Here is a 10975-nt window from a genome sequence, read left to right on the forward strand (position 1 = left end):
TGTGGACAAGGGTCCGAGTATTCTCGCAAGCGGTACGACCTTACCAATCTAAGAGGTCTTTGTCAGGACCGTAACATGGGCTTGGTCATTGGCTTAGCAAAAGGGGACTCTTTGAGTCAAGGCTATTGAAAGAACAATACTCCGCAATCGTCTCCGGGTTTACAAGTCAAGAACCCTGCAAAACGAGATAGAAATGGACTTGCTCGCACTTCTTCGAGCTAAGCTTATAAACATCTGAATCCTTCGTTAGTTCAAGTGCCCTAATCTGAAGAGACTTTACAAGGGACGTAATGTAGGCTAGGCTCATGGGTTGAGAAATGAATAGATCATTAGGCTCAAAATGTGTATAATTGGGGTGAATAAGTTGGTGATCATCTTGGCATTGTCACCGGTCTTTGTGTTCATTCTTGGGAGTTGTCTTTTCAACGAATGCTTCATTGGGCTTGAATTCACCACTTCTTTAAATTTGTAGGACTATGACTATCCCACTAGGGATGATTTTGATACACATATCTTTCATCCTTGGGCATTGGCCTTGCTTTTACCAGGCACACTGCTCTTTCTTGCCCACTGAACTCTTTTTTTTTTTTACACTTGACATACGCTGTTTACAATGCATATGTTGGCCAACTATACTCTGACTAAATGATTCAACATTAGACTTCCAGGGGTAATTGCCTTCGATTGACATTCTGAATATGCTGCTCGGCGGTGACAACTTTTACCTTGCCCCAATGTGGGGGATGATCACCAACTGGTTTTAAGAAACGAATTTGCAGGCTCAATTGGGCTTAGCAAAGGATAAAGTGTGTATAGGATAGAGAAAGAAATGCTCTTCGTCATCCTAAGGCACTTGAATTTCGTGTGAATACATCTGAAAAAAGCAACACTCGAAGATTGATGCAAGTGAGAGCAAGAAAATTTCTACTCATTTTTCACTTTATAATGCTGACTGACCTCCAGTTTGCCCCAATGTGGGGTAATTCTTGACAGGGGTAATTTGAAAGAATTTCTCCAAGTGTTTAGGCTCAAAGTGGCAAAACAATGGATAACCTGTAGTGTTTGGGATAGAGAAATGAACCGCCTCTCGTCATTTCGGTTGCCGTACCTTTTGCGAGATAACCCTTTACCTTACGTACATGAAATTTTTCTCGCTCAACTCACTCGGGATTAGTGCATGGGACTATGTATAGGATAGGGCTTGCCTTCCATCATCCCGATGTACCTCATTCGACACATTCAAGTCATTCCACATGAGTTATCAGATTGTCTAAATAGACTTCTCCTTTGAAGTCAATGATACTGATCGACAAAATAACCATGCAGAAATTAAAGCCAATGCAAACATCTTAACTTGAAATTGGTTGAAACCATTTATTCATCAGTGAAATGTTTACAATTCAAAGGTATAAAGCCAAACACTGGAAACTTTTGCTGCAGAATGTCAGGTTTTATCAAGGATAATACATCTTTACAGCATCAGAATTAACAGGATTGGAGAACTCATGACCATCCATTTCTGCGAGAATCAGGGCACCTCCGGGAAGCACCTTTTTAACTACATATGGACCAATGTAGTTTGGGGCAAATTTACCTTCAGGAACAGGAAAGACTGGCAGTACCTTCCTTAGGACTAGGTCATTTACCTCGAAGTGTCTTGGACGCACCTTTTGGTTGAAGGATCTAGCTATCCTCTGCTGATAGGTTTGACCGTGGCAAATGGCTTTCAATCGCTTCTTATCTATTAGGTTCAACTGCTCATGCCTTTGTTGCATCCATTCCGCCTCGGATAACTCCACCCGAGACAAGACTCGCAGGAAGGGATCTCTACTTCGACGGGCGGGACCGCTTCCATACCATACACTAAGGAAAAAGGTGTCGCCCCAACAGAGGTTCGGATGGAAGTCCGATACGCCATTAGTGCAAATGGCAACCTTTCATGCCAGTCACGATAGTTTTCAGCCGTTTTGGCCAGGATCTTCTTGATATTCTTGTTAGCAGCTTCAACTGCTCCATTCATCTGTGGACGATAGGGAGATGAGTTCAAGTGCTGGATCTTGAACTCATTAAACAACTGATCTATGAACTTGTTGTTCAAATTTGTCCCATTATCGGTGACAATAGCTTCAGGGACACCATAACGAGCGACTATGTCTCGCCTAATGAATCTTACAACATTCTTTGCAGTGACGTTCGCATAAGATGCCGCCTCAATCCACTTGGAGAAATAATCAATCGCGACCAAGATAAACCGGTGTCCGTTCGATGCCTTGGGATTAATTGGGCCAATTACATCAATATCCCACATTGAAAAAGGCCATGGCTCAGACAACTGATGTAATTCCGTCGGAGGAACATTTATTTTATCCCCGTGAACCTGACAGCGATGACATCTTCGAACATGCTGGATGCAATCACTTTCAAGGTTAAGCCAATAATAACCCAACCTCATGATCTTCTTTACTAACATGTGACCATTCATGTGTGGACCACATATTCCCTCGTGTACTTCTTGCATGATTCTGGTAGCTTCAGCCGCATCTACACACCTCAGTAGGATCGAATCATAGGATCTTTTGTACAGCTTTTCACCACTGACAAAGAATTTTGAAGCCATTTTCATTATGTACTTCCTGTCAGTCGGGGTGCTTCCCTCAGGAAATTCTTGTTTCTGGATGTAACTCATGATATCATAATACCATGGCTTCTCGTCAGGTTCTCCAGTTACAACCATACAGTAGGCCGGTTTTGTCAGGACTTCAATTTTCAGGGGTTCTACCTCTATTCTACCAGTCACTTGCAGCATGGATGATAATGTAGCTAGCGCGTCGGCGAACTGATTATGGGACCTCGACAAGTACTCAAAAGAGATATCCTCGAATTCCTCTATGATTTCTTCGAGGTATTCATGGTACGGCACCAGTTTGGTGTCTCTCGTCTTCCACTCCCCTACAGTTTGGAGAATAATCAGAGCGGAATCACCAAACACTTTCAACTTGGCTATCCCCATTTCCACTGCAGCTTGGAGTCCAAGGATGCAAGCTTCGTACTCGGCTATGTTGTTGGTACATGGGAACACCAACTTTGCTGCTACTGGATAATGTTGCCCATCTGGCGATATTAAAACTGCCCCAGTGCCAGAACCAGCCAAGTTTACAGCTCCATCAAAAAACATGGTCCATGTATCTTCCTTTATTACCAAAATGCGATCTTCTAGGGAATATCTATCATCATCAGGGATTCCAGGATTTTCAGCTAACACATCAGCAATTACTCGGCCTTTAACTGACTTCTGTGGCATCGTCTGGACATCAAACTCTGAAATTAAAATCTGCCATTTGGCTAACTTCCCTACCAAAGCCGGTTGATCAAGTAAATACTTGATGGGATCGTTCTCAGTCACAAGCAAAGTCTGATGATGTAGTGTATATTGTCGCACCCTATGGAGCACCCATACTAGTGCAACGCAAGTCTTCTCGGCTTCAGGATAATTCAACTCCGAAACGGTGAACTTCTTACTTAGGTAATAAATGGCTCGCTCTTTTCCATCTTCAGGATTTTTCTGGGCTAGCATCGTACCTAGAAACTCGCTATGAATCGTGAGGTAAAGGATCAAAGGCTGGCCCGACATTGGTGGGACTAGCACTGGTGGTTTCATCAGGTACTGCTTTAGTTCGTTAAACGCTTCTCGACAATCATCGTCCCATTCCACTTGAGCATTCTTCCTTAGAAGTTTGAAGAATGGCTTAGCAGTTTCAGAGAGCTGGGAAATAAAGCGGGCTATGTAGTTCAACCTACCCAGGAGGCTTCGCACTTCTTTCACGGTCGATGGAGGTTGTAACTCACATATAGCCTTCACTTTGGAGGGGTCAACTTCAATGCCCTTACTGCTTACTATGAACCCGAGTAATTTGCCCGAGGTTGCTCCAAACATGCACTTCGTTGGGTTGAGACGAAGCTTAAACTCACGAAGTCTCTCGAATAATTTCTTCAAGGTATCGACGTGACTCTTCCTAGATTGAGACTTGGCGATCATGTCATCGACATAGACCTCGATTTCCTTATGCATCATATCATGGAAAAGCGTCACCATTGCCCGTTGATATGTTGCCCCGGCATTTTTAAAGCCGAAGGGCATGACCTTATAGTGGAATGTCCCCCATGGAGTGATGAACGCTGTTTTCTCCTTATCATCGTCCTTCATTTTTATCTGATTATAACCCGAGAAACCATCCATGAAGGAAAACAGCTCGAACCCAGCAGTACTGTCCACCAAAACATCTATGTGTGGCAAAGGGAAATCGTCTTTAGGGCTGGCCTTGTTTAGGTCGCGGTAATCGATGCAAACCCGAACTCGGCCATCCTTTTTCATGACTGGCACGATGTTGGCCACCCAGCTGGGGTATTGAGTGACTTCGATGAATCCCACTTTCAAGAGCTTCATGACCTCCTCCTCTATCTTCTTTGAAAGTTCAGGCTTGGTTCTCCGTAACCTCTGTTTCTTGGGTAGTATGTCCGGATTAGTAGGTAGACTATGCTCCACGATAGAAGGTTCTAAACCCGGCATATCGGCATACGACCATGCAAAGATATCCTGGTAATCCTTCAGCAGTTGGACCAGGCGTTTTGCTTCACCTTCGGGAAGGGTTGCCCCTATCTTCACCTCTTTGGGTTCTCCGGAATCACTCAGGTTGATGGTGATAGTATGGTCTACCGTCAGGACTTTAGACCTTTCATGACGCTCTAGATCGCGCTGAAGGTCCGAGGAATCTTCGAGTTCATCAGTATCATCGAGATCAGATTCAGTGGCACATAATTCATCAGATTGGACCGTTTCCATACCTTCACGCGTCATAAGATTGCCCCTGAAACATAAAGTAAGGGATTCAAAAGGACAAACAGGGGTAAACCTTGCATTTTTTCTAATTTTTTTTTTTTTTGAAATTCTTTTCAAAAATATTTTAACACGAAGGAACATGAAGAAGCCCAGGCCTCAGAATTCTCCTTGGACTATATTTTCTTTTATCGGTTGGATATCATCACCGGGCTGGTTTGATGTACCTCAACATGTCCTCAAAACGAAAATAACTTGTAATTTCATTGATTATTTCAAAATGAATTACATTTATTGAATGGAAATTGCAACAATCAAATCCTAGAAATGAAAATGGAAAGCAGCGCCCAAAACGGGGCAAGTCCTAAAAAGCAGTAAAAATTCCCACGCAGGGGAGTGTGCGAAAAAGTAAAAGTTTTACTCTTGTGGGCCTGTGCCCATTCCCTCTAACGGTCCTTCCTCGATAGCTCCAACGAAGAAATCATCAAACAGGGCAGTGATTCCATCCATTGCATCATCAGAATCTTCTGTCATTAGAGGTGTTGGATCATCCATACCTCCCCATCCATCCGGGACAATGTCACAGGGGTTAACATAGAAACTCGGGGGCGCCGAGTATTTCACATAAAAATCGAACTTGCCGCTTGGTTGCCCCAAAGTGTCGATCACCTCTTTCTCTTCATGCATCATTCTTGCAGGGCCCAGAAATGTGATGCGGATATGTGGAAGCAACCTACCATGCCCAAGCTCTCCATTGTCGTGGGTAATTCTATTCGGCTCTTCTTCGGATCGCTGTCTATTATATCCATATCCTCGACCTCGACCTCGGCCGAGTCCACGTTCATGTCCACATCCCCCATTATTTGGCCCGCTTGACCCCTGGTATCCCAACCCAGTAGTGTGGGGCCTTCGAGAGACTTCCACCGGTTGGCGGATACCTTGACCATTCCTACCAAGACCTTCACTCGGAATAAAGCCATGGGATACCATTACTCTTCCAACCATGACTGCAGCATTTGACACCTTAGGAATGGGCGGTGATGATCCTCTCGATGCATGTATGGTTGATACGAGCTCGAGCGACTGATAGCTTGATTCTATTTTGCAATCCGGCTCAACATAGGGGATAGCCGTTGCGTGGTAGATTGGGTGCTCCTCTTCACCGTGAACTGTGACTAATTTTCTCTCCACAACGAACTTCACCCTCTGATGTAGACTGGATGGCACAGCTCCCGCAGTATGAATCCATGGACGACCCAACAGAAAATTAAATGCAGTGGGAATGTCCATAACTTGAAATAGGATGTTGAACATCGTTGGTCCTATCTGTATGTCAAGGTGGATTTCTCCCATTACTTCTTTCTTCGTTCCATCAAAGGCTCGCACAGAGGTCTTTGCAAAATTTATCCTAGAAGGGTCTATCTTGAGGCGGTGTAAAGTCGCCAAAGGATAGATATTCAAGGCTGATCCGTTATCAATGAGTACCCGGGCTACATGCGAGGCCTTATATTTGACAGAAATGTAAAGTGCCTTGGTATGCCCCCTCCCTTCCAGAGGAAACTCTTCATCTGAAAAGGCTATGAGGTCCTTGAGGAGTATAGAACCGACAAATTCCTTCAATTTATCATGATCGATCGTTTCTGGCACGTGGACTTCACTTAACACCTTCATTAGGGCCTTCTGATGCTTGACAGATGTCTGAAGTAGTTCAAGGAGAGAGATTTGCGCGGGCATCTTGCGCAATTGTTCAACTATGTTGTATTCGCTAGCCTTAATCACAGCTAGAAACTCTTTGGCTTCTTCATCAGTAATAGGTTTTGCAGGTTGGGCATTAGCTTGGCTATAGGTACGCCCAGATCTGGTAACCAAGTCGACATCGAGACTGTAAGACCAAGGGACCGCCTTATTATCACTGTACTCATGTGGTTGAGGTATCTCGATCACTATCCCTTCATCAGCTGTAGGCGTGCTTACTACGATCTCTTCATCATCAGACGCGTCTTCGAGCGGAGGCATGTCTTCAAGCAAAGGGTCGAACTTGTCCTTCCCGGTGTTCAATGTAGCAAACTCTTCTTCCCAATTAATAACCACTTCAGAAATAGTGGAAACAATGCCAGTGTGGTCAGCATAAACAATCATCCCAGCTTCTACCATCCTTGAGATTCTTTCTCTCATGACAGCCAGGGGAAGGGTCTCGTTACTCGGGTAATAACCGGTTTTCACCAACTCGCCATAGACGTCCGTAGTATACACCTTGACGTTCTTAATTCGACCAGCATCGAAGCTAAAAATGGCATTCACATTGCCTGCGTGATCGGGGAGTGGGTTATTCTGAACATTCGGCTTAGCGGGTTGGAATGAGAAAGCCCTCGTGTCCAGGAGGTTCTGGATTCGGTGCTTGAGGACATAGCAATCATCGGTTGAGTGTCCCAGCTCACCCATGTGATAATCACATTTCTTTGACGGGTCGAAGTTATAGAACCGCTCAGGATTGGGCCGCTTTGGCTCAGTAGTAAGCAAGCCTTTCTTCTGAAGTACTGCCAATACTTGAGACAACGACCCGGGGAGGGAGGTGAATTGCCTCTTGTTGTTCCTCCTTTGAAAAGGTTGACGACCCGAGTTTTGTTGCCGAGCTTCCGCTACTTGGATTCTTGGGGCGGAGTTAGTATTCCGCTGGCTCGGTTGGTTATAAGCCACATTCACTTCATGCCGGTTCTTTCTCTTTTCTCGCACCAAATCTTCCGGTCGAGGAGGACGGCTCGACAAACCTTCCATCTTTCAGCCCTATCTCAATCTGTTCGCCTATGGGGATAAGTTGGTTGAAGTTGTCAGCCGGAATGGCAACCATCCGATTACGGTATTCGAACGGGAGAGTTTTTACGAACATCCTCTTCAACTCACTGTCTATGGGTTCTAGGACAACCTGAGCAGCTAAATTCCTCCATCTGATAGCATAGTCTTTGAAGGACTCAGTCTTTTTCATCTGAGCACGTTCGAGATCATCACGGGTAGGAATGATGTCCGTTATGAATCTGTACTGCTTTAAGAATGCTTCACTGGCTTCCTTCCAAGTTTTGAGGCCATTTATCTTCTTCATGAGATACCAGTTCAAAGCAGGACCAGTCAAACTTGCTTGAAAGGCATGGATCATCAGGAGTTCGTTGTCAACATACGAAGTCATCTGTACGTGATAGAGCTGCAGGTGGGCTTTTGGACATGTGGTGCCATTGTACTTGTCAAAATCTGGCATTTTGAACTTCTTTGGGATTTTGATCTGTGAGTACAGGGATAGATCGATCGAAGGTGAATCCCGCGAACCTTCCAGCTGCTTCACTCTTTTTTCAAGTTTGTTGACTCGTTCGTCAGGTTTGTCTTTGTTGTCGATAATCTGGACGGGGTCATCTTCTAAATCGGGAATATCGTCATCTCCGTCAACATCGACACTTTTTCTAACTTTTCGCTTTGGGACCGATGTTTCGAGGGATGCCGGAACAGTGGATCGACCGAAGAGCTTTGATCTCGGCGGACATTTGTTGCATCGCGATGACAAGTTGCTTCATCTGGTCTTCCATACCAACAACACGCTCTTGCAAGTCGATTTGATCGGCCATTCTGGCTCTCGACCGTGTACGAATGGGCGATCGTGATCGGTCCGTAGTTACCTAATTTCAGAACGAAACAGGCATACATAAGTGCCAAGCAAAATCATACGCCGATCCATGACATTGGTCTAAACGCTTTGAATTCAAAAGACCCCTTTATTGAAATGGTGAAAATTTTTACACCAATTAATGACTTGAAATTGAACTGAATATAAAGACAAATGATTCAATTCCTAAACAAATTTAAAAACTAAAACTGAAATGAGAAAAGAACTTCGAGCTTATTATTTAGCTTGATCTATAGACATATGGGAGGCGACTTCCTTCTTCAATTGCTCATAAGCTCGAGCTATCTTGGCTGCCTTTTCTTCAGCTTCTTCGGCCTTCCTTTTGAGGCGATTGTTCTCTGAGCGATTGGCGGACTTGAGAGGCACCTTGGGTATCTTCGGGAGCAAATCCTGCGGGATTCTGTGCCGTCGAATGTACTGGGTCGTCGCGAAATAGGACTTCTGCTCTCCCTTTAGTTCTCCTTCGGGCCGAGCTATCTTTAACACACGGCACTTCTTCCACATCTTATTGAGCTGAGCTACGGTCCCTTCGTGGTCTTTATCATCATCGGCGAAGTCGACCCGGAGGAGTTCCGGTTGTAACGCCGGAGGGAGTCCCTAGAGAATTTGGTACTGTCGGGACACTCTGGCAGGGTAGTACTCGATTGCGCCAGTGAAGCCCAAAAGTGGCACCGGTCCAACAACATTACACGTAAGCCGAGCTTCCTCGACCTTGAACCAATTAGCATGCCAATGGAAACCTTGGGGTCTAGCGTTTTTCATGAAAATGATCCATTCGGAATAATGATAATCAGGTGCATTTCCTTGTTTTCCTTTATAGCTTAAAATGGGATGGCTAGAATCACTAAGCTCGGATATTGTGAGTAAATCACCACATCCTTTTATGTGAGACAAAAACCAAATTTGCAAAAGTTCGAGGGGGGCATGAAACGTTTTGTCAACATGTTGCTTAAATTTAGTGAGTGAAATGAAAGTCTCGGCTAAAATGGTGTTGCCAAAATTCTTTTCAAGATAGACTTGTTGGACCAACCATGCGATTGACGGACTACATGCATTCTTACAGTGAGGAAAAATCACGAACCCGAAAAATGCTAACAAAAAGATTTTGCCCTTTTGAAAAGATGTGGCTTTTTCAAAACACTGACTCAGGAATGAAAAATGACATGTGCCGCGATTTGCTTTTAAAACTTTTCCCAATTCATCTTTTCCAACATTCAAAAATTCAGCCAACATTAAAGTAGAATCAATTCCCAAAGGTAGTGTGACTAACTCCGACTCCAATGGTTTTCCAATGAGCACGCTATATTCTTCCAATGTCGGGGTGAGCTCGTGCTTACCGAATATAAAGGTAGAGGTCTCAGGACACCAGAAGTGCGCTAATGCTCGAACGAGGCCGGTACGGACTTGGACCTCCAGTAGGGGGAGCAGCCTCCCGATGTGGCCCTCAACTAGCTTGCGGTTGGTCGGACTGAGTACATTCCACCAGGCACGGAGCTCGTCCTTAGGAGCATCAAGAATCCGAATGTCTGCCCCTCCCATAGTGTATAGACCAAGACTCACGACCGACCTAATGTCATGGACCGACCAAAGAAAATACGGAACATAAATAAATTGCGAAATAAAGGTTTAGAAAACTTACTTTACCCGATAGGACCATGGCAATCACATAGACATGCGCATGAAATGTGAGGTTCGATTTCTATCTAGACTCTGGCTTGCAAAATGGAGACGCGAGGATTACCGGGCTAAACCCAGTCATGGTTGTGGTTAGGCCGGGGTTCCCCTTACTCCGGCTTAGTCAAGGAGCCGACCCGGGTTGCAAAGGGTGCAACCGTGGTGGGAACTCAATGACACCGTGAAAGAACTTTCGGGACCAAGGAGGGCGACCTGTACCACGCGGGTGTGGTCGGGGTGTCCGCTGTCTTAGTACCATCCTAAACCTGTGCCGCCCAGGTCCTGCAGCGGGTAGTGTGTGCGGTGTAGTGTAAATGCAAGGCATGCACAACATGTTATGTCAAACAGCGCTTCGTGCATAAAATAAACCATACATCCAAACACCTCTCTGCAAAACAAGGGTTAACAATCACGCTTCCCCTTATACCTCCCATTCTGCGAAAACATTTAACACCTAAAATGTTAGGGACGTACCTGGGATCCTCGCTGCCAAACAAAAATATTTTTTGAAAAGAAAAACTGGCCTAAGTCCGCTAAGAGTTTTAACTCAAGTCCCCAGTGGAGTCGCCAAGCTGTCGCGACCTAAAATTTCTCTCAGGCTAATGGATTATTAGGACTAAGCCTAACTCGGGCCCTCCCAAGCCCTACCAATTCGCAACTTAGGGTTTAAGTTTTTTAACATGCACAAGTTTTCATGCTTGGAGTCGCCACTAATCTATTTGTGGTAGGTCGATTAGAAACCTAAATAAAACATAGGGAGATATGTTTTATTCCTACGAACCAGAGATTCTAAGCTC

At 44.8% G+C, this 10975-nt stretch overlaps 1 pseudogene; it reads right to left on the bottom strand.

The window, feature by feature from the left end:
* Positions 1–1466: 1466 nt before the first annotated feature.
* LOC130138720 (uncharacterized) lies at positions 1467–4840 on the bottom strand (annotated as a pseudogene).
* Between the last annotated feature and the right edge of the window lie 6135 nt (positions 4841–10975).

Source organism: Syzygium oleosum, unplaced genomic scaffold (assembly GCF_021117445.2).
Source record: "Syzygium oleosum isolate NSW1041296 unplaced genomic scaffold, Sole_v2.1 Sole_v2.08, whole genome shotgun sequence".
NCBI classification, from domain to species: Eukaryota; Viridiplantae; Streptophyta; class Magnoliopsida; order Myrtales; family Myrtaceae; genus Syzygium; species Syzygium oleosum.